Source organism: Sus scrofa, chromosome 13 (assembly GCF_054392235.1).
Source record: "Sus scrofa isolate SSC_HxYL_T2T_F1_AM1 chromosome 13, Sscrofa_HxYL_maternal_Yorkshire_Landrace_v2.0, whole genome shotgun sequence".
In the NCBI taxonomy this organism is placed as follows: Eukaryota; Metazoa; Chordata; class Mammalia; order Artiodactyla; family Suidae; genus Sus; species Sus scrofa.
In genome coordinates this window covers 52,604,627-52,628,103 of record NC_139395.1, presented here as the reverse complement: position 1 = coordinate 52,628,103, position 23,477 = coordinate 52,604,627, and the positions used below count along the sequence as shown (strand labels likewise).

The 23,477-nt window shown below is 40.2% G+C and overlaps 1 protein-coding gene across 45 annotated transcripts in view; it reads left to right on the top strand.

Annotated features, from left to right (window-relative positions):
• The window catches only part of ERC2 (ELKS/RAB6-interacting/CAST family member 2), a 983,951-nt gene that overhangs the window by 577,222 nt on the left and 383,252 nt on the right, over window positions 1-23,477 (top strand). The gene's annotated exons all lie outside the window — the stretch shown is intronic.

Sequence of the window (23,477 nt, the reverse complement as noted above, 5' to 3'; positions counted from 1 at the left end):
CCATGTGCATATGTCAATCCCAACCCCCAAATTTATCCCCCCCCCGTTTCCCCTTTGGTAACCATAAATTTGGTTTCAACATCTTTGAGTCTCTTTATGTTTTGTAAGTTCTTTTGTATAATTTTTTATATTCCACATATTAGTGAACTCATATGATATTTGTCTTTGTCAGATTTACTTCACTTAGTAGTATGATAATTTCCAGGTCTATCCATGTTGATAAAAATGCATTATTTCATTTTTTATAGCTGAGTAATATTCCATTGTGTATATGTGCCACATCTTCTTTATTCAGTCCCCTGTTGATGAACATTTAGGTTGTTTCCGTGTCTTGACTATTGTAAAAAGGGCTGCAGTGAACACTGAGGTACATATATCTTTTTGAATTATGGTTTTCTCCAGATATATGCCCACGAGTGGGATTGCATTTCCTTTGTGGTTGTTGCTGCCCTGTAGGTTCAGGGTCTGCTCTCTAGTTGTTGGAGTAGGAGCCCCCAAATCTGTGTCTAAGCTGTAGTTCTGATCTGCAGTGCCAGGCTGCTGGATTTACAGCACTCCCTCTGGGGAAAGAGCCACTGAATATTTCTCTGCTGGAGCTATTCACCTGTGAGTGTGCTCTGTTGTGTCATGTTTTCCTCCTCATGTGGGCTCACAGAGTATACTCTTGTTGGTACTTCTCTCAGTCCCAGCTTAACCATGGGAATGTCTATAATTGCCCCTCTTGTCTCACAGGTGTTATTTTCATTAGATCACCATTTCAGATCCACTGAGGTCAGGACTCAGGACTGCAGTATTTGTATTCCTGGGCCCTCTGTGGGTTTTTTGGAGGCAACTCAGAGACTCTGACCTGGTCCAACCCCTACATGTAAGTGCCCACAAATCCCACAGCTGCTCAAGCCAGACGTGTCTCAGTTGCAGGAGCACTCTTTGTCCCTTCCTTCCTAGTCAGATTCTTTTTTTTTCATTTTTTTTTAATTACTCAAATGAATTTATCACATCTGTAGTTGTATAATGATCATAACAATCTGATTTCACAGGATTTCCATCCCACAGCCCAAGCACATCCCCCCACCCCCCAAACTGTCTCCTCCGGAGACCATAAGTTTTTCAGTGTCTGTGAGTCAGCATCTGTTCTGCAAAGAAGTTCCGTCTGTCCTTTTTCAGATTCCACTTGTCAGTGAAAGCATTTGATGTTGGTGTCTCATTGTATGGCTGACTTCACTTAGCATGATAGTTTCTAGGTCCATCCATGCTGCTAAAAATGCTGGTATTTCATTCTTTTTGATGGCTGAGTAATATTCCATTGTGTATATGTACCACCTCTTCTGGATCCACTCCTCTGTTGATGGACATTTAGGTTGTTTCCATGTCTTGGCTATTGTAAATAGTGCTTCAATGAACATTGGAGTACATGTGTCTTTGCGAGTCCTGGTTTTCTCTGGATAGATGCCCAGGAGTGGGATGGCTGGATCAAATGGTAGTTCTATGTTTAGTTTTCTAGGGAATCTCCATACTGCTTTCCACAGTGGTTGCACCAATTTACCATCCCACCAACAGTGTACGAGGGTTCCTTTTTCTCCACACCCTCTCCATTACTTTTTGTTTGTAGACTTTTGGATGATGGCCATTCTGGCTGGTGTAAGGTGGTACCTCATTGAGGTTTTGATTTGGATTTCTCTAATAATGAGTGATGCTGAACATCTTTTCATGTGTTTCTCGGCCATCCGTATGTCTTCTTTGGAGAATTGTCTGTTTAGATCTTCTGCCCATTTTTGGATGGGGACTAGTCAGATTCTTAACCCACTGAGCCATAAGGTTACTCCTCATTGTCCCTTCAGATGTTCTACCAGCACTGAATTTATAAGCAGCGGAGGAGTAAATATGCAGTTCACACAGTTGGGGAGAAGATATTTCAGTGATTTCTCCCTAATTGCAACACTTTTTAGTGTGGGTGCCTATTGTCTCTTTCCTCGAAGTGTGCTGCCTGTTATCCCCTTGGTAGTAGGTTTGCAGATGTGGCAGCTGGTGCCTGGTCCTGAAGTTCTTGATAGTGATAGCAGCTCTCACATACACCCAGGGCTGAGCCACAACTAGAGATATAGTCCATGAGTGAGGTGGCATTGGCTTATGTGACTCTTCCTGGGGCCTGGTGGCAGCCAGTGTTTGATACCCCATTGCAGGTGCTTTAGTGGTGGCTCTGGGCCACTTGCACTCCCACAGAAGCAAGGGTAGAGGTTGGTGCTTGGTCTTAGAACCCTTGGTGGCAGCAGTGGGCCATGCAAGTTCCCAGGGAGTCAGGGACAATGGTTGGTGTTCAGTGACAGGAAACTCAGCAGGGGCATTTGGCAGTGCAAGCTCCATGGGAGTCAGGGGCAGTGGTTGGTGCCTGGTTTCAGAGGCAATGAGATGTGCATGCTCTAAAGGAATCAGAGACAGTAGTTGCTGCTGGGTTGCTGGATCCCTGAGAGCAGCAGCAGTGAGCTGTGTTTGCTCCCTAAAAGGGGACAGGAAGAGGTTGGTGCTTGGTCACAGTCCCGGGCCCTCTGAGGGGAAGTGGCAGCAATGAGCCTTGCATGCTCCCAAAAAGGAAGGAGGAGAGACTGTTGCCCACTTATGAGACCCTCAGTAGAGGCAGTGGTCTACTTCTGCCTCTGGAGCTTGAGATGACTGTGATGGCTCGCACCCACCCTAGGAGCTCATGCATATGTTGCCCTGTGGCTTGAGAGTGCATGCATGGAGAAGGAAGCATCTCTGCTCATCCTGCCCCTCCACTCTCATGCCCTCCACGAATGCCTTCCTCTTCTGACAGGCCCAGGCTTATTCCTGGTCTCTCTTGATAATGGTACACCCTACTCTAGCTCCCTCAGGCTATTTCCTAGCAGCCAACCTCAGTCTTCTCTCCTGATCAGACCCCCAAAGCCTGGGCAGCCACTGCCTACATCACTGTTCTAGTGTCTCTGGCTGGAGTGTGCTGGGCTGGGGCACCAACAGACTTTGCAGACCTTTCTCCAGTTTGCCTTGGAAACCAATTGTTGTAGTCTCCTCCATAGTTCCAAAGCTCCCTTTTTGTCCCAGCTGGTCTCTCTGCTAGTGAGGGGCCTTCCTGGTGTGTGGTAACCTCTCCTTTTTCACAGCTCCCTCCCTGGGACGCTGGTACATCCTGATTCATTTCTCTTTTTCTCTCTCTTTTTTCTTTTGCCCTGCCTAGCTGTGTGGAGGTTTTCTTGCCCTTTTGCAAGTTTAGGTCTTTGATAGCATTCAGTAGATGTTATGTGAAAATTTTTCTACATGTTAATGTATCTTTGGTGTATTTTTCAGAGAAAGCATGTTCTGTGTCCTGCTTCTCTGCCATCTTGCCCTACCTCCTTTATTAATTTAGAATGATAGCTATGACCATCAAGCAGGTTGGTTATCATAGAAAAATGAATATACACTCAGACATGCATACATATTAATATCCATAATAGGTATTTGTTAACATGTAATTATATGTTAAATAATTATATATAATAATTATCAATTAATAGATAATTATTAATACTTATTAATGTAGTAATAAAGATAAGACTGGTCATTCTTCAACTTAAATGTTTTTCATTTCTTTCTTGTTTAAGTCCTAAATTATTTTCAGTCACTAAATGACTAAAATTGTTTTGTGTCAACAACTAATACTATGTTTCCAGTTTTTAAAAATTATTTTTATATCTTCTGGTTGCCTTTATTGTCATCATTATCTTTCTTGTTAGCATGGGAAGTTATCAAATAACTTTGTGGGGCTGAAATATTGGGCTCTGGGATGTTTCCTCTGAGATGGCTTATTTCTCCCCTCCCCATTGGATACTATCACTTTTCACTACATACCACACACTATGCCAACCCGAGTCTAGTTTAAGCAAGTTTACGCCAGTTCTTCAAAAAGGGAATCTGATCAGTTCCTAACATCACTATTGAAGGACCTTATATAATCTTCCAGATTAACTCGTCCCCTCTAGTACATCATTCCAATATATGGGGGTCCATCAGGACTCTGTTGCTTTCTTTGAACATTTGTGTATCTCTTTAAATCCTGTGTCCTTGCTGATAGAAGGGCCGTTCTTTCTCCTGTCTGTGGCCTATGAAAAGCACCCACAATCAAATTGCTTCTTTGACCTTTCAAGTTTGAAGGAAACAAGGGAGACCTTTCAGCTAGAATTACCTGAAAATTTGGTCACATCTACATGAATGTAGCATTATGACTTACGGCATTTTCTACTTTTAGTCTTTAGTGGTTACTTTATTTTGTGGAGGCATTAGCAAAGAAATTCACCTCATTGAAGAAGAAGAATTTTAGTGTCTTAAAATTTTCCCTCCACATATGAGAACGTGAAATCTCATTCATACTCTGTGAAATTGAAGAAATTGCATATTTGGGAATGGAAATTGGTGGTCCTCCAAGCAATATGGGATCTAAAAGTGTTAAATCCTTTCATAAATAAACCTTGATGCAGACTGGAATGTCTTGGCTTGATCTTAAAGGTGATATTATAGGAGACATATAGCTGTTGACTGGCCTTAAAGATAATTATCTGCACATTCCATTCTTAGTCTGCCATCAGCCAGGCTGTCTTGCGATGAAGTCAGTGCTCTTTCCCTTACATGAGTATTACATTTAGATGGCCTGCAACCCCAGAATGTTTATGAACCACACTCAGCTCATGAGCTATGAATGCAAAGGAAATCTCTTAATAGTGACAAATGTTCCCTCTCAGGCTTTCTAGATTTCCATGCTATATGGCTCGGCAACTTGGGTTTATTTCTAATTGGACCATATCCTGCTATCTTTGTGTTGTGAGATCACTATTTGTGACTTACTTTTCTGAATTTGAAATTTTAGCTTTCTTTTAGACTAATTAAGCTGTGTATTAGATTCAGCTACATTACCAGGGTATGTGCATGTGAATTTTTGGGTGAAGTTGTGAAATGAAGTCTGTCCACATAGATAACTTCCTTGGAACAGAGTGAGAGAAGGAAGGAGAGACAAAAGGAAGAAGGGAGGGAATTACTTAACCTCTGTGTGCCTCACTTTTCCCATTTATAAAATGGAAATGACAACTCAAAAGAGTGGGGTAAGAAATAAACAGGTTATAAGCAATACTCACACTCTTTCAACTTAGATATATACCTGGTACAGGGTAAATGCCATATAATTGTTAATTAGTATTAACACTAGTTAATTAGTTATTGGGTATTGATATTAGAGCTTAGGAAAACCCTTAGAATATTTGATTTGTCTCTCATTTCAAATGGGTATAGAAACATATATTTGTATGTCCACCTATAGTCATATACATTGTTTTTTTAAATAGAGTTTTATATTGGAGTTCCCGTCGTGGCTCAGTGGTTAATGAATCCAACTAGGAACCATGAGGTTGTGGGTTCGATCCCTGGCCTTGCTCAGTGGGTTAAGGATCCGGTGTTGCCGTGAGCTGTGGTGTAGGTTGCAGACACGGCTTGGATCCCACATTGCTGTGGCTCTGGAATAGGCCGGCAGCTACAGTTCTGATTAGACCCCTAGCCTGGGAACCTCCATATGCCGCGGGAGCGGCCCCAGAAAAGGCAAAAAGCCAAAGAAATACAGAGTTTTATATTTATCTTATAGAGTAAGCATTAATTCAACCTAAAAATAGAGTATTTGAAGTGAAAGCAATCAGAATATATAGTGCATATAATATATATATTATATATATATATGTATGAGAGAGAAAGCTTTCCATAATCAGACGCTCAAAATTCTTCAAACACATGAAGTCCTCTGAACATAAATATTTTTCCATGTACATAATTTTAGTTGGCCATATTAACCCAATAATATTTGGGCGCAGAAACATTTTTTTCTGAGTGAAATTAAATGTTAGATCACAACTCCCCTCCCCATAAACCATAATTGGAAGAAAATAAAATCTCAGACATTATAGGGTCCCTCTCCCTCAGGGTTCTTATGAGAATCCTGAGGTTTATTTGCCAGAGTTCTTGAGGCAAAGCTTCTAGTCTTTGTTCAGGTGGCTGCCTCTGGGATGCTTAGGGTCATGCAAAATGTAGTTACTAACACACTCCTTCCTCTGGCTCCTGAACCCTTTCCCTTAGCATTTGATCCTGGGCTCCTTGTCCCCTGCTCTGGGGAGCTGCTTGGTGTGGGATATAGGCCCCTGCTGTTTGTGAAATCCACTCCCCCTTTAGCCACCTGAGGTAGTATCTAAATCTCTTATTCCAGCAATTCCCACTCATCCAAATTCATTCTGACAATTTGACTTCTTGGGCCAAAGAATCCAAATTTTTGTCGACAAAGTCCTTTTACCTCTCCTCTATGTCAAGAGGAGTCTAAAACTCCCTAAGACTCAAACCCTTGGCAACTCTCTGGAGCAGGAGAGGGAACCCTAGTCCTTGTCCTTTCTCAGCATACTTATAGCCAAGGAATGTTCCCAGTTGGGTTCTCCTGCCACAAAATTTTGACACTCTTGTAAAAAGAACACAGAACCAAAATATGGATTTTTTTTTGTTTTTGGTTTTTTTTTTGTCTTTGTGTCTTCTAGGGCTGCACCTGTGGCATGTGGAGGTTCCCAGGCTAGGGGTCTAATCAGAGCTGTAGCTGCTGGCCTACACCACAGCCACAGCCATGCCAGATGCAAGCCGTGTCTGTGACCTATACCACAGCTCACGGCAACGCCAGATCCTTAACCCACTGAGCGAGGCCAGGGATTGAACCTGCAACCTCATAGTTCCTAGTCAGATTCATTTCTGCTGCACCACCACAGGAACTCCCAAAATACAGATTTTAAAGCCAAGAGAAAGGAGGGTCTTTGATGGAGTAGCTGAGATTGAGGATTCTGGATCCACCTTACTACCTGGTTTAGCTGCTGGTCTTACAATTTCTAGTTGTCTAGTTATTTGACCTTGGTTTTGTTTAACAATTCTATGTCTGATCTGTAACATGGAAAAAACAGTAAGACCTTCCTCATTCAGTGAGATAATTCTGTTCAGAAAATAGATTGAAGTCTGGCCCCAAACAGGTATTCTGTTAGGTTGATTGTTTTTATTTGAGCTGCTGCTTCACCTAGGGATCAAGTCTATGCTTAAGGCCCCTGGTTCCATTTGCATTGCTCAGGTCAGCTTATCTTCTATGGCTAGTAAAGGGGGTCCCTGGAGCAGACCTTTACCTGTTTTCCTTCTGCTGGTGTGCTGGGGCAATATCCCCCAAAGCCTAGAGCACAGAAGGTACACAGTGTCCCTAGGAAGAGAAATTGTAGTGATGTTCCTGAATGGTGTAGAAAGGGCTGGAAGGGGGCCTAAGTGCTCATCTAATTAAGGAGTTCACTTTAAAGAAGAACATTGAGGCCCAAAGAGAGGTAGAGAGTGACCTTTCAGGCTTGCTGTTCTGGCATTTCAGAGCCCTTCCTTCTCCATGTCAGCATTCCCAGACCTACCCTGTCAGCCCAGCCCATGCCTCTTCCTGAAAGTCTTCTCCAACTTCTGGTTGTTTCATGACCTTTCTGTCCCTCATCTTTTCTCTCTGGAGCAGTATTCTGCTTTCCAAACACTCCCTGGCCTTTCCTTCCTTTCCCCATACTGTTTCCTTTTGGGAATTCTTCCCCTCCATTCCTCCTTGACAAAATTCTACCCATCCTTTAAAATAAACTGGTAGCCGTTGGTCCAGATGGCTCCACAAATACATTGGCCCACAAATGTATTTTGTGAATTCAGGAGGGATTTTTTTTTTCTTTGTAATTGAAGCATCATTTGAAAATATCAGATATAATGAGCAAAATTCAGTTAGGTTTTCTTCTTTGGATGAGAGACTTTGGCTTCATAGAACCTGCATTTTTGTCTGGTAGAAATTAGCTGCTGAGGAGCATTTTCCCTGCCTGGTCAGGATCATTCCTTCATGGCAACTACTTCACTCTGCTAGTGTTTGGGCTTCTGACCTGGTTTTAAAATATTTGTAAAATGCTATCACTTCTGAAAAGCTTCCGTTCCCCCGTCTTGCTTTTCCAAATGTATCATTTTCTTCTTGTTTATAACTCTAATACTCCACTTGTGTTCTTCTACAGCAGAGATGGTTATTGCCGTGCTTATTGTTGATTTTAGTAAATAGCGTTTATCATCTATCAAGTGCATACTAAGGACAGGGCATAGGGCTGAGTGTTTCATGGACATTTTAATCTCTGGACCTCAATATGACCCTGTGTGAAGTGTGTTATTATCTTCAATCTACAAATGGAGAAGCACAGAGAGTGTAAGTGGCTTACTCAAGGTCACACAGCTGGCAAATGGCAGAGAAGGGATTTGAGCAGTCATCTACTGAATCTCAGCCCTTGTGTTTCCATTTTATACTGGTGGATCTCTCCTACAACATTGAAAGCTATGAGATGGGATGAAAGTAAGTCTTTAACTCCCTTACCTTAAATACTTTCAGAATACACATTATAGTAGAGGCACAGAACTCTGATCCATTTCCCCTAGTTAAACGTTTAAGCGATAATGATAATATGGGCCATGGCAGTATCTTGAGTACTCACTACATGCTTTGATATTGTGCTGATCACTTACCCTGCAACCTCATGTAATCCCTACAACCTTTTTATGTGGCAGAGCATATAATCTCATGTCCAGTTGAGAAGGCTGGGTACCTAGGCCAAAGATATACAACACCAAATGGCCAGGATTAGAACCTGGATCTTTCTTGCCTCTTGTTCTTATACTTTTTACTCACCCACCACCACCTCTCTCATGGTTTTGAACTACTTTTCTCATATAAAAGCTATTAGCCCATTAATAAATCTGGCAATCAAAGCCCCTTTGTTCCCAGACACACAGGTGATATGACTGCTCCTTCAGCTACTGGTTCTTCTCCTGACACTATCTGGAGGGAGGAGGGATGCTATAAGTATACCCACACCATGTGCAACTCCAAACTGGGAGCATCAAGCTTCATGATTTATCCCCCCCCCTTTCCCCCCCCCCCCCATGTTTGGAAACTGGAGCTGCTTTTGCTAGATTAAAAGGGTTTCATCTGGGTGGAAAATGGCTCTTTACATGCTCACCTTTGCTTTTGAAGAGGTCAGCCTTATTGCCAAACATTGTAAATTAAATCTGATTGGGAATGACTGTAAACACAGACTGAGTCGCAAATTGAAGTGGAAATTTGTATGATTAGCTGTCATGCTTTTCCTTTCCTCTGAATCAAAGCAGAAGATGCCACCAGGCCAGATGTCTCTGTCCACATCTGGGTGGTCATGAGTGCTGAGGAGTTCTCGTTCAGAGTTGTGTATCCCTACGTGTTTTCTGTCTTCAGTGTAGAGTAAAGTGAGTTATGGTTTTTAGAATCATCCAGTTGAGAACATGTTCATGATGGTTTCTACAGCATTGGGAATTCCTGCTTTTTGTCATCAGGTCTGCTAGAATTGTAAAAGGAAGCTTTTTGGACATTAGCTTGGTAGCCAAAATGGGTAAAGAATGAGGTTGGCAAGGGAAGAAACAATTTTGGTGTAATAAAAACGGGATTGTTTAGAGCTGAGATGAGACTTTTCTTACCGTTTGGTATTCAGATGAAATTTGGTTTGGAAGTCACATCAGCAAATACTCTATTGCTTTAGAACCGTGGCTGTGTTTTCAGTCGAAGGCATCTTTATTTTACTTAACTTGTACAGCAAGTGGTAAAACCATAGATGCCTTCAACTTTTTTTTTAAACTTACAGGTACTCTAGCCATTAAAATATATTTTTGGTATCTATTTTAGAACTTTAAAGAAATGATTTGGGACAAGGGCAAACATTTTGTGCCACCTACTCCACACAGTTCCTTTCTTTTTGGAGCTTACTTGCACTGGCACTTAATTTGTCATCATGTATTAGAATATTTCCCTGTCACCTCAGAAACTGTCTTATAGGCTGGGCTTTTAGAACCTGAATTTTTTAAACACAAAACAGGATTATGGATTAATCTCAGGCAGGGAAGTCCCCGGAGGCAACGTAACCTGACAAGTTAGACTCTGCTCTTGGCAGGCCCCTTTTGGGGTCGCCCTCTGTTCCTGCCGTTGACCCAGTGGACGAAAGAGTGGATGTGTGTGTGAGTCTAGGCATGACTTCTCTAAAGATCAACATTTGTACACACTGGAGTCACCTTTTATACATAGTGCTACTGACATTAACCAGAGAAGTGGGCCTGACAGCCCCGGCTTCAGAGCCAGCACGAGAGTGGCCCGGCTGTGTGCGCACGGTTTATCTGAAGGGATTCAGCACAACATTACACAGCCTAATTGTTTTTCATCCAAAAGGAACTATTGCCCAGATAGAGGCGCCTCTAAGGTTACTGAGTGTGACCCATCAAAATGGGGTATTCATTTCCATGCATGTATACTCGCTAGTTATTTTAAATAAGCAGTTATTTGAAATGTTTCTCCCCTTGATACCATAATACCATAATTTCTGTACAGTTAGTTATAACAGTCTTCATTCTTGAAGAAAAGAGGAGAAGTAAGGAGAAATATTTTAAACAAAGTAATTTAAATATTTGAGAAGTCGTAAAAGGGAGAGAAAGTCCCAGCTGAAGCAGTCAGGTCCTTGAGTGAATATTTGGCATTCAAGTAAGGAAGCTAGTGTTTTCACTTATGTTTGTCTTGAGACTATTTAACACAGGGTTATGTTTGATTCAGGCTTGTGTTTAACTACTTTATATGAGACTAGACTGTAATCTCATATTGGTAATGAAAATGAGTGTTTTTTTTTTTTTAATCTGAAAAGAACTATTAGGGAGAAAAATCACTTATTTTGAAAATAGAGATCCAAAGCATCAGTTGTAGAAAATTTCCCCTGGGGAAATCACAGACATCTACTTCCAAAAAATGATACAAGTATTTGGTGAAGCCTGGCCTTAAATATGTGAGTATAAATTGTACAATCTAATAGAGAATGTTTCATCACAGTTGTGGAGTTTTGAAGAACAGAGTGTCACATATTAAGATTTGAACAGTTTTTGTCTCTACTCTGACCAGCTGTGACTGCTGTCATTTGTCAGGTCAATCAGAAAAACAAAAGTTGCTGCTTTTAAGTACGAAAATTATGCTTGGCAGGGTGTGTACTTTGGTTGTTTTTATAGGAGTAGACTGGATTTGATTCTTGTCATCTATCCACTCTCCGCCTGGCTCCCTTCGGGACCAATACATGGCCCTTAGCAGAGGTTAGGGGACCGTCTCTGGTGCAGAGCCAGGTGAGAAGCAGAGTAACTGGTCTTGGGAGTCTAGTGTCATAACTCCACTCTCATTAATTCAGCTGATGGCCAGAAAATAAAGTCTCGTTCCCTGGAGTCCAAGGAGGATGTTGAACAGCTCACTGATGACTGCTAAGACTGGAAGAGAGGCAGAATTTGGCGGATCTGTTGTTGTGATCGAGTGGATACTTACTCCATTTGGAGATGGAAGGAAAGCAGATAAACTCTCTATTCAGCTTGAAAGTGCAGCGAGGTTCTGTCTGTCAGCCTTGCTTATGTGGTGTCTCATACTCATTGCCAGTCACTTTGTATGTGGGGAGAACTGTTTGGGTGGGCGTCTTTGTTCCAAGTCTTCTTTTTATGAAGCGATTTTCCCAAAGTTAACCAATTAAGAATTGTTTTTTTCCATGTAGCAGTAATTGCTCTGTGAGGAGGGAGCCAAATTACTGTGGGGGATGCTGTGCCCCAGAGATGCATTTGGGAGGATTTCCTTCTCCTGAAGCCACAGGGTCAACATAAAGCCCCTATAAAATGTTTTAAATGAAGGAGAAATTGAAGCAGAAGATTTCATTCTGGCACTTCATGTTTGGTTTTTGCTTTCCTTCCACAGAGGAGCTAACCATACCAGTGGTCTGGAGGTTGTATTTAGTTTGAGGATGATGAAGCTTTACTATGACTTTTTTTTTTTTTTGCTTACCTGGATTATAAGGAAACTAGTACCTGCCAGTGGCCTTTATGGGCCAGTATATGATGCCTTAGTAACTATTATTGAACATGGCACTAAAAAATGTTTTATTGTATATATGTGTGATGATTTGTTTTATTAAAACAGGACTACGATTATGACATTTTTACCACTCAGCTTTTGAGAAAGTCACTTTCATATGATTCAATAGGTGTCAAGCTATTAATCTGAATACTGATGGTTTTCCTTGGGTAGGTACTTGTCCTTGGTAATGGAAGGCGTTTATAGTATGAAAATCCTCTGTGAAGATCCCCCTAGCTATTTTGGGGAGGATTCTTCCCCGAGAGGATGGGAGTGGCCTCACTGGCTTTATGCGAGCATCTCCCTTCTCCCCTGGCACTTGCCCTGGCTGTCCTTTTTCTACACAAGTGGATGACAGATATATGTGGTGTGTTCTTTATTTTTGAAGCATTTAAAACTTTTACTTTTAGATAATTTTAGCTTCATCTGCAGTTTTAAGAAATACTAGATATCTTGTGTACCCCCCCGCCCCCCATTTCCTGCAGTGGTACCATCTTGCAGAGCTATAGTATATTATCACAACCTGGTAATGACAATGATACAGTCAAGGTACAGAACAGTCCCAGCACCCCAAGAATCCTTCATATTGCCTTTTATAACTGTATTCAACTCCTTCCCTATATCCATCTCTTACCCTGGCAACCAATAATCTGTTCTCCATTTCTATAATTTTGTCATTCTAAGAAAATTATATAAATGATACAGGATGTGAACTTTAGGGACTGGCTTTTTTCAGTTAGCATCATTCACTGATGATTCCCTTAAGTTGCAGGGTAAATCAATACTTTGTTCTTTTTCATTGCAGAGTAGCGCTCCATGATGTGCATGCCCCTTAATTTGTTTAACCCTTCACCAGGTGAAGGATATCTGGATTGTTTCCAGTTTGGGTTATTTTTTTTTTTTTATCATCAGTAAAATGAAGAAAGCTGTTGTTGGCAGAATTGTGAGATGATCCTCAAGATTTACTCTGTCTGGAGTACACACCCCTGTATAAATCCCTGCAACTGTGGATATGATAGGATATCACTCATGTGATTATGAGATATGATCTTATAATCCCCAGGACTGTGGCTTTAGAAATTTGAAGGGGCCATGTGACAAGTAATGCCAAGTGGTGTCTAGGAGGTAGGAGTAGCAAGGGCATGGGGACCTCAGACTGACATCTGCAAGGAACTAAATTCTACTCCAACCACATAAAGCATGGAAGAGGGTCCTGTGCTCCAAATGAGAATACACTGTGACAATATCTTGATTTCAACTATATGAGATTCTGAATGGAGAACCTCGTAGCACATGCTTCCTGCTTAGATTTCTGACCTACAGAACTTTGAGATGTGAATTTGTGATAGTCTGTTACATTATAATGGAAAAATAATACAAAAGTAAAATATTTTGGGAAAGTGTTGAAATCCAAGCACATAGTGAATATTCTACTCCAATGAATCAAAAGGGTTTATTCACTAATTTATGTTCATCTATACATTTGTGGGTACTGGTTGTATGTTAGATGTTGTGGTCAGCCCTGGGCATACAAGGAGAATGAGCCATGGTTTTTCCTTTCTGTTGAGGAGCCAGAGTTTCCTTCCAGGTCCTCCCAGTCTGTGCAGATCCCTTTAACAATTCTCCCATTATATTTGTACTTTATAGTCAGACTCACCTCCTGATAAAGAATAAGTCTTCTGAAATTCTTGGGTAAAGCCCTTATCCTTTCTGAGTTGGAGTTATCCATCAGTTAAATGGTATGCTTCTTTGGGAGTAAGTGAGGATCAAATGGGATTTAGGAAACCACATTATTTAAATCAGAGGTAGTGATCACTTCTCTATAATGTAGCTTCTTCTTTTCTTTTTTCCTTCCCTGCATCCCACCCACAATTATCTTTTGGCATCTACTGTGTGTCTGAGGTGTTGGGCCCAGTGGGCCGATTTAAAGATGCATTCGACTTCATATGTATAAAGACTAAGGTGACATACAGGGATGCCACTACCTTTTGTTGAAGGCAGCGTGAACTGTGATACAAGGATTTTGAGGGAATCAGGAAAGGGATTGGAGTCAGGCTTGATTTGGCCTGATTGAAATGTCATCATTAGTAATTATCTCCTGTGGAACCAAGCCAGCAGGAGAATTCACAGTAAAAGAAGCCTCCTTGTTTTCACTCTCCCTTCTTGAAATTGCCTCACCTGATCCTTGCATCACAAGAAGGAAGGCCTACTTGAGAACACTGCCCGGATTTGTTGAATGAGAATGAATAGACCTTGCTAAAATAAGTGGTCAAGGGGCATGGACAAATGGGTCTGATTTTGTAAGGCCTGGCAACCTGAGTGAGGCAGAATCAAAACAACACTAACAATAATAAAATTAGAAAATGCTAACCAAGCACTAAACAAACAAGCAAGCCACCATACTTTACTTCAGAACCCATAGGAACTTTATTAGGGAAGGAGTTGAAATGAGCAACCTTCAAGCACATTGTGGAGCAGGGTGGAGGTGGCAGGAAAGGCTGTTGACAGCTCTGGAGTCACTAACACTCAGGCACTCCCTGGTGAACCCGGATTATAATCAGCATAAATCTAAGTGACTGTCAGGGGCAAAGAAACTCTGCTAGAAAGTGTGGCCTGTCTTAAGGTCATTTTGGCTGACAGTACTTGCCACCATAACTGCCACCAGAGGGCCCCGCCCTGCCCTGGAGTTCTGCTTTATTACCAACCTTTGGAGGCAGAAGTACTTTCTATGCAGACCTTCCTTGGTTGCAAGTTTTAAAAAGCATTCTTATCTTACAGCAGCAAAAAGTACAAAGAAGAATGTAATAGGTTACCTGGAATCTCTAAGCCTAGAAACAAATTTGTCATGAATATTTTGATGCCTTTCCTTCTAGCCTTTTTTTTTCTATGAATATTCATTTAAAAACCCACATGTAATTGGGATTATATTGTGTTTATCATTTACTAACCTGCTTTCCTCACTCAGGATTTCATGAACAGCTTTCTTTTACTTAGTATTTAATGTCTGACTAATAGTTCAACAGTTAGATGCCGAATTGTTATTATCCAATTTTTTTGCAACACTTATACACACACACACACACACACACACACACCGTAATTTATTTAATTCATTTTTTTGGAAGATGAGAGTACCTATGTACATGTTTGTATATGACTCTATTTGTGTTTATATATGTGTTTGTACATATCTACACATATGTATATATACATATGTAATGTGTATATAATGTGTATATATACATACATGCATAATTTTTATACTGATTTTATAAACAACATTGTGATGAACATGTTTCTTCTAGCCTTAGAATAAATTTCTCTGGGCACATTTCTTATTATACCCTTAGAATAAATTCCTAAATTGAAATCACTGGGTCAAATGCCAATTATTGAGTTAAACTAAATTTAAAGGAATTTAAAAGTTTTTCTTCATATATTCAAAAAGGAAAAACTTTCCACAAAAATTGAAATAATTTCTAAACATGACCATTGGACATTAAAGTTGTAAAACTTGAATGCTTTGGCCCTTTCCAATGCAGTGGCCTCTACACATATAGATATTTAAATTTAGATTTAAATTAAGATTGAATAACATTAAAAATTCATTTCCTTAGTTGTACCAGTCATATTTCCAGTGCTCTGAAGCAACATGTAGTTAGTGGCATGGGTATTGGAAAATGTGAATTAAGACCTTGTCATGATCACAGGAGGTTTTATGGGACACTGCTGCTCTAATGTCTTTATGAGTTCCTTTATAATTATATTTGGAAGTAAGCATATTTTGTGGATGATTAATTTGGTTTGTTGTGAAGGGATTTCATAGTAAAAAATTTTGCTGTTCCATTGAAGATGGAAAATGTGTCCTTCTGAAAATGTAAGAAAATGGAAATTCAACAGTTTGCCTTGCTTACTCATTCTCTAATAGGCTGAAAACAAAAAGCTAGTGTTTAAACTAGCGTCAGTATTGATGATTACAGGATACTGTGCCCTTACTGTGTGCCAAGCATGTAACTATTGTAAGACAGGTATTCTCCACAAGGACGCTGGGAGGTGCCTCTATTATCCACATTTTATAGAGAAAGAAACGGATATACATAGAATTCAAGTACTTTTCTCAGGGTCAGCACATGATTGGATCCTGATTGGCACCTAAGCCCTCTGGCTTCAGAGTCCACACAGTTAGCCACTCTATATACTGCTTCCTTCTCTGTTAGGGAAAAGACCATCTCTTTGCTATGCTGCAGCACTGTGCACACACAGAGTGAAGAATGCCTTCCAGTTGCTCAAGAAGTACCTACACTAAACATACACAGAAACACATCCACAGCCTTTTTCTCAAGGAGGTTCTACTGAGCCAAATCTGACCTGGAATGAAGAGTGTTCAAGGGGCCTTCTAGAGAAATCTGTTCAGTCAGAATGTATGCATTTTACACATTTCTTCTCCATTCATTCTTGTTATGATGTGAAATTTTGTTAATAAGCCTTGGGAAAGTAGGGGAAAAAGGGAAATTGAAAATGTAGTCAGAATTGAAGAGCTCAAGCCCAAATACCTTCAGTCAATGTGCCTGTTTGCAACTGAAGGATCAGAGGTGACACATTTAAGCAAGTGTCCTAGGTGTTTAAACTTCAGGAGAAAATCCCAAGCACAGTCTTTAGGAGGGCCAGGTCCAGGCAGAAAGCAGTCTGGGAATTTTCAGTTTCAACCTTTTCCAAAAGGTGTCACTCTAAGGCAGCAGTGGGGAGGTGGGAGGGAGGTGGAGATGGAAATGTCAGATAAGAGTAATTGGAAAAATAAGATTACTAGTCCTCTTTTTAACAGATCCTTTGGTCCACAGTATTACTGTCTAAGAAGTTGTTGCTGTTGAGGAGGAGGGTTTCAGCTTTTATCTTTAACTTCTGATCTTAGTGTGACCTTCTCTGGGCCCAGAGCATAGCTGGGGCCAAGTCCCAGCTATTCCCACAGGACCAATTCACATTCTGGTTTTGCTGTAACCTGGGATACGGGGATTTCATTGGCTCCATGTTACGGTGCAAACTGAAAACTACCATCCTTTTGCATTCAAGATATAGTGAAGACAGAAAACTAGGATTGGTGGTGGCAGAAGACCCTATGTATTTTTAACATACGGTTTTAAAATCTGTTTAAAAATTCCAAATCATTAACGCAAAATAGACACTAACTCAATACTGACATATAATTTAAGGAAAAAAAAAACCTGTTTTATCAAAATATTTGAAGATTGGCTCTTGCCAAGTGAGTCTCTTGAAAAGCACTGGGTGTTGCCACGTGTCAGGAAGAGACACACAGAACTGGGAGTGGGACTCTTGGCAGATAACTGAGAGAGAAGCTGGTTTTCAAATATTTGGTTAAACAACACAAATGTATGTGTAAGTTTAAGTTGACAGATGTTAATGATTTAAGGTCTTAAACAGGTTTTTTATTTTATTGTTTTAAGGCTCCACTGTTCACTTTAAAAGTTCGGACGGTTTCTCCAAGCTGGATGTTAACACTAGGCTTTTTAGAAATTCACTTGATAGCTTCATTATTCTTTTTTTTCTTTTTTCTTTTTCTTTCTTTTCTTTTTTTTTTTTTCTTTTTCTTTTTTTTCTTGTCTTTTTAGGGCCTCACCTGCAGCATATGAAAGTTCCCAGGCTAGGGGTCTAATCGGAGCCGTAGCTGCCGGCCTACACCAGAGCCACAGCAACGCCAGATCTGAGCCATGTCTGCAACCTACATCACAGCTCACGGTAATGCCGGATCCTTTACCCACTGAGTTAGGTCAGGGATCGAACCTGCAACCTCATGGTTCCTAGTCGGATTTGTTTCCACTGTGCAACAATGGGAACTCCAGCTTCATTATTCTTAAAGTGTATGGAGTTATAAATTATTCAAATACAATGGAAAAGTCCTGATAACCATTTTATAAGAGAGTTTTTATGATCTGCCACATAAAATGACCAATGAAATCAGAAATGACGCATGATTACTTAGGGATTTTTTTGTTTTGTTTAATTGTGAGACCAAGTAGATATCTATCTTGAAGGAACTTTCAATTATTATGTTCTAGATAGGTAACACCAAACCAATATATATTTTAAAATGTAATCCTAGCTTTCTAGATGAAGGATCAGGATTCCAATCTTGCCAAATTTGTGGACATTTTAGAAAATTCTTTTAAATGGAATATGTTAAGTATTAAAGAAAATTTCTGAGGTTTCTGTGAATCCTTCTGTTTTCATCAAGAATGGCATTTTAAGAATAAAACAGCCTTTCTAAAATCCGCCCCCCCCCCCCCCCAGAAATATCATTGTCTGGTGAATTACCAATGGATGTGCTTCCAAAATAAGCAAATGCTATGTTGAACTGAGACACATGCGTTGCTTTCCTTTTGGACTTTTTAAGAGTTTATTGGCTCATAATCAAGTAGCAGATTCTTCAAGTAGCAGTTCCCTAATGAATAGGACCACAGGGCTTTCCATCAGGGCCCTCCGAGCACATATTTATTTACCTCCTCTTCAGCAGGCAACAACAACTTTCCTGCTCTAAGGAGGCAGGCCATGAGGCCTAGGGCAAGATTGGCTCTTGCTTAACTCTTGCTCATCACTCAGTACTTTTCTTAATTCTTTTTTAAAGTCACAATCATAATTAAATAATAGTTGTTTGATTCATGTTTGCCTGCCAAACCAGAGAGCTTCTGAGGATGAGCCTGCTGCTTGTATCTAGCAGATTGCCAGACACATAGAAGACATCCAGTGAGATGAGATGGTGGAGTGATGGGAAGAAGGACTGCATGTCTTCCCGGTCATGGCAGAATGGGTGGAATTCAGAGCAGGGTTAAAAGCTGCTTGCTTCTACTCCAGCTCAGATCCTGGGACATTTTTATTGTGCTATCCCTAAACTTATGGGTTCCTGGGTTCTCTTAACAGCTGCTAGAGTGGCAGTGAGCATAGGGTCTCTATCCATTCAGGAGCTGAGTAACTGAGCCCTCTTGTCTCCATAGCAAAGAGAGGTCCTTGAGGCAAACAGAGAGCAAGAACTTGAAGGGCGTTTGGTGAGGATGGCAAGGGGACCACTGATTTATGGGGTAGGAAAGTATCAAGTTCAGACTTACACTTCATCCATCATTGCACTAAGTGGGTCAAAGAAGGGTGTTTCAGAATCACAGCTTTGTATTCCCCTTCCTCTCATTCCTCAGGTATTTATTGAGTGTGGACACTGGTTCTCTGTCAGGGGCTGAAGGGCCTTCCACAAAGAGTACAGAGATACGGTCCTTGCCTTCTGAGGATTACAATCCAGTTGTAGCAACTAAGCACACACATGAAATAGTTGTGCAGAAAAGTAAAGCGGTATTTGATTAAGTGATAGGGAGTTGGGTACAGATGGTAAGAACTGGAGACACTCTGATTGGGTGAAAGTAATGTGGCCAGAAACCCATACTAGGGATAGTGGTAATTGTCATGCACTGGACACCTCTAGGGTGTCTAGCAGACAGGGTTGAATGCTTTATGTGTAGGGATATATACTATATTTCTTTCTTCTCATGCTGATCCTATGTGGTAGCTTCTGTTTCCTCCCTGTTTAACTGGGAAAGACTTGCAGGCTAAGAGAAGGGTAAATAATGTCCCGCATTCCCAGACCAGATGTACCTTGGCATCACTTTGGAATCACCTGCATCTTTAATAAAATACTGATGCCTGACTCCTACCCTTAAACATTTTGATTTAGTTGGTAGAAGTGTGACCATGGCATCAGGATTTTTAAGATCTTTCTAAAGGATTCAAATGTGTAACAAAGCTTCCATTGAATGAAGATTGGCCTAAGGTCACAGAGATCCTATTGGTGGAACGAAAACTTGATCCAGGTCTGCCTGTTTTCAGAGCTTCAGCTTTTAATTACTGTACTTGTGAAGGAGGCCAGGGCTCTGTGGCAGAGCCTTAAAGGAGAGGTGATTTTGATAATTGCAGGGGTCAGTGTAGGGCAGTGCAGAAGTGTGTGGGTGGGGGTGGTGGGGCGGGTTGAGGATAGGTGACAGCAAGTGCAAAATCTTTACTTCAGTAATAAGCGACCATAAACATGAATTGAATACTTAGTTATTAGGTACTGTAATAATAAGAGCTGACAGTTCTATGGCACCAAGTACTTGGCATTGTTCTTAGAACATCACACATGTTAACCCATTGATTCTTCACAAAAACCCTTTGAGCTAAGTTCCCACATCACAAGTGAGAAACCTGAGGTTTTGAAAGCTTTTATAACTGACTCAGAATGACACAGATAATAAATGACAGGCTGACTCTTCAGTTCTGTTTGTAACCACGCTATTAAGAATGTACTAATTATTTTCTTGTTTGCCCATCCCTTCATAAGAGCTTCACCTTCACTGTTTCATTTCATACTTTCAGTAACTCTTTTGAGGACTTGTACTATTGTTATAGATGAAGAAACTCACTTTCCCAAGGTTCTGTAATTCATAAGTGGTAAAGCAGGTATTAAATAAGTACAGTCTGGTTTTATAATCCATGCTTTTAACTATTCTCAGTATTTTGAAATACTTAAAATTTAAAAAAATTCAAATTAAATCCTAAGTGGAATGCTATATATAAAAGAAGTAAAAGTTGAACAGCTCCCTTTAAGTGTAAGATGGATGAAGATCCCTGCTGATTTATATTCCTCCTCCCACTGCACTGATGTGTTTATCAGCCCCCAGATGCCTTTGTGGGATCCCTGGTGCACTAGGGAACACAGTTTGAAGACCACTACTATGGGTAAACAGGAGCCCTTTGAGATGCTTAAACAGGTCAGTGATATTTTTGACAAAGTATTGATGTGTTTAAGCATATTTTCCTGGCAGTAGGTAGATAAGTTGTAAAAATAAATCCTGTGAGACATCTTTGAATCCAAGATTCACAGGGCCCGTTCAAAGTCATGTTCAAAGACACACAGTCAGAACAGCTGAAAAAAATCAAAAGGGAAGTCTAACCTTTAATTTGAGTCTTTGGAAAACATTGAAGGGGCCCCAGGAATAACCTCTAGCAACTTCTTTTCCTTTCCTTTTTTCCTCTTTTGCTCGATTCTCTTATTCTGCCCTTAAAACAAAACCAAACCTGTGTGTCTCCAATCCCCAGATTTATTATTTCTTTCTTTCCTCACTTTCTCTCCAATTTTTTTTTTATTATATAGATCATCATAGCCTGCTCTTCAAAGTCTATCAGTTTTATAGGTTCATTCTGTTACTCATCTGTTAATCCCATTTCCTAAAATCCAGTCACAGACTTGTCCGAGAGATAATCCTGGTGGGGGAGAAGCTGATCAGGCAAAATCATGACTTTATTTAGGGTAGGGGTAGAGACAAAGGCTAAGAACACACATTCACATACACACACTTTTCAATCCTATCAAAAATATGGGTGTGGAAGGGATCTAAATTTGAAAACATCAAATGATAGAATGATGAGTCTGAAAAGTGTTTCCAAAATAGAGTTATGTGACTTAATTATGGATGGAAAATAAAAGAGGAAAGTGAAGGAAGAGAAGATCTGATTCTGAGGTCCTAAAATGAGTGACTGAGAAAAGGCTGGTACATTGGACCCAAGTAGTGGATATGTTAGGAGCAGCAGATTGGGCGGGCAGGGGTAGATGGTAGGGATTTGGTTTAGATAAGTGTGCATGGATTATGAGGTCATTCTGAATTTAAAGTGATATGATGCCATCCAAATGGAAGTAATCAGCAGGTGGCTCAGTACATGTGAGAGATGTTAAGTGAATAAAAGGACTCAAATGTTGGAAAAGGATCAGAATAGAGGTGATAACTATGAAGAAAAACCTCAGTCCTCCTCCTGAGGATTCACATGGATGAGGAAAACATCTCTGAGAACAATTCATAAGGGGAAGGGTCCAGTTATGGACTGCAGGAAGATGAAAAATTTGCAAAAGAAACAGGGGAAACAGGTTCTGAATCTCAGGAGTGCTTCCTAGAACCCAAGGGAAGGGTTGGCTTTTAGGAAAATAGAGAATAGATACAGCCCCACTCACCCATTAAACTGTGTTTCTCAGAGACTATTTAATAATAAAGGGAACTTTCTAATAATATATTTATGGAAAACAAGAAAATTATATATAACATCCTTATACATACACACAAATAGAGAGAGATGGAGATATGTTTATCTCCATATGTTGGGATTTGGGGCGATCTTGGCTAAAAAGAATGTCATTTTAATCTTAAATAAAAATAAACATTGAAATGTTTTGTATCTGTATCTTTTAGATTTTCTATTGAGTGTTCCTTATTCTTTTTTATAGGATTTTAATTTTTCTATTATAGTTGATTTACAATGTTCTGTCAATTTCTGCTGTATAGCAAAGTGACCCACTCATATGTATACATACTTTCTTTTTCTCACATTATCCTCCATCATATTCCATCACATGTGTTCCCTGCACTATACAACAGGATCTCATTGCTTACCCACACCAAATGCAATAGTTTGCATCTACTAACCCCAAACTCCCAGTCCATCCCACTCCCTCCCCCTTCCCCTTGGTAACCACAAATCTGTTCTCCAAGTCTATGAGTTTGTTTCTTTTCTTCAGATACATTCATTTTTTGCCATGTATTAGATTCCAGATATAAGTGATGTCATATGGTATTTGTCTGTCTCTTTCTGACTTACTTCACTTTCACTTAGTCTGAGAATCTATAGTTCCATTCATGTTGCTGCAAATGGCATTATTTTGTTCTTTTTTATGGCTGAGTTGTATTCCATTGTATATATGTACCACATCTTCTTAATCCATTCATCTGTCAATGGACATTTAGGTTGTTTCCATGTCTTGGATATTGTGACTAGTGCTGCAGTGAACATAGGGGTGCATGTGTCTTTTTCAAGGAAAGCTTTGTCCAGATTATGCCCAAGAGTGGGATTTCTGGGTCATATGATAGCTTTATATTTAGTTTTCTGAGGTACCTCCACACTGTTTTCCATAGTAGTTGAACCAATTTACATTCCCACCAACAGTGTAGGAGGGTACCCTTTTCTCCACACCCTCTCTGGTGTTCGTTATTTGTTGACTTGTTAATGATGGCCATTTACCTTATTTCTATTGTAAGAAAAATGTTATTTTATTGATATCAATTAGAAGAAGAAATAGTGTATAGGCTACATCATACTACTTGATGCCAACAAACAGAATAAGCAACATAATTTCCTTTTTTTCCAGACAAAGAAATTAAAGCTGAAAGAGATGAAGGAACTTGTGTCAGTCATATAGTAAGTGATGGAGACATGATTCAAATCTGGTAGTTTTTAAGACACAAGCTTCATTTACATAACCAGCTAAAATGCTACTTCAGATGAGAGTAAGAGTTGGGGGAACTGTCGAACTATACGAACTGCACATTAGGAAAAGACATATGGCAAGAAGGAAGATACCAGCAGCCAGCAAGAGTAGAGTTTCCATGGGATG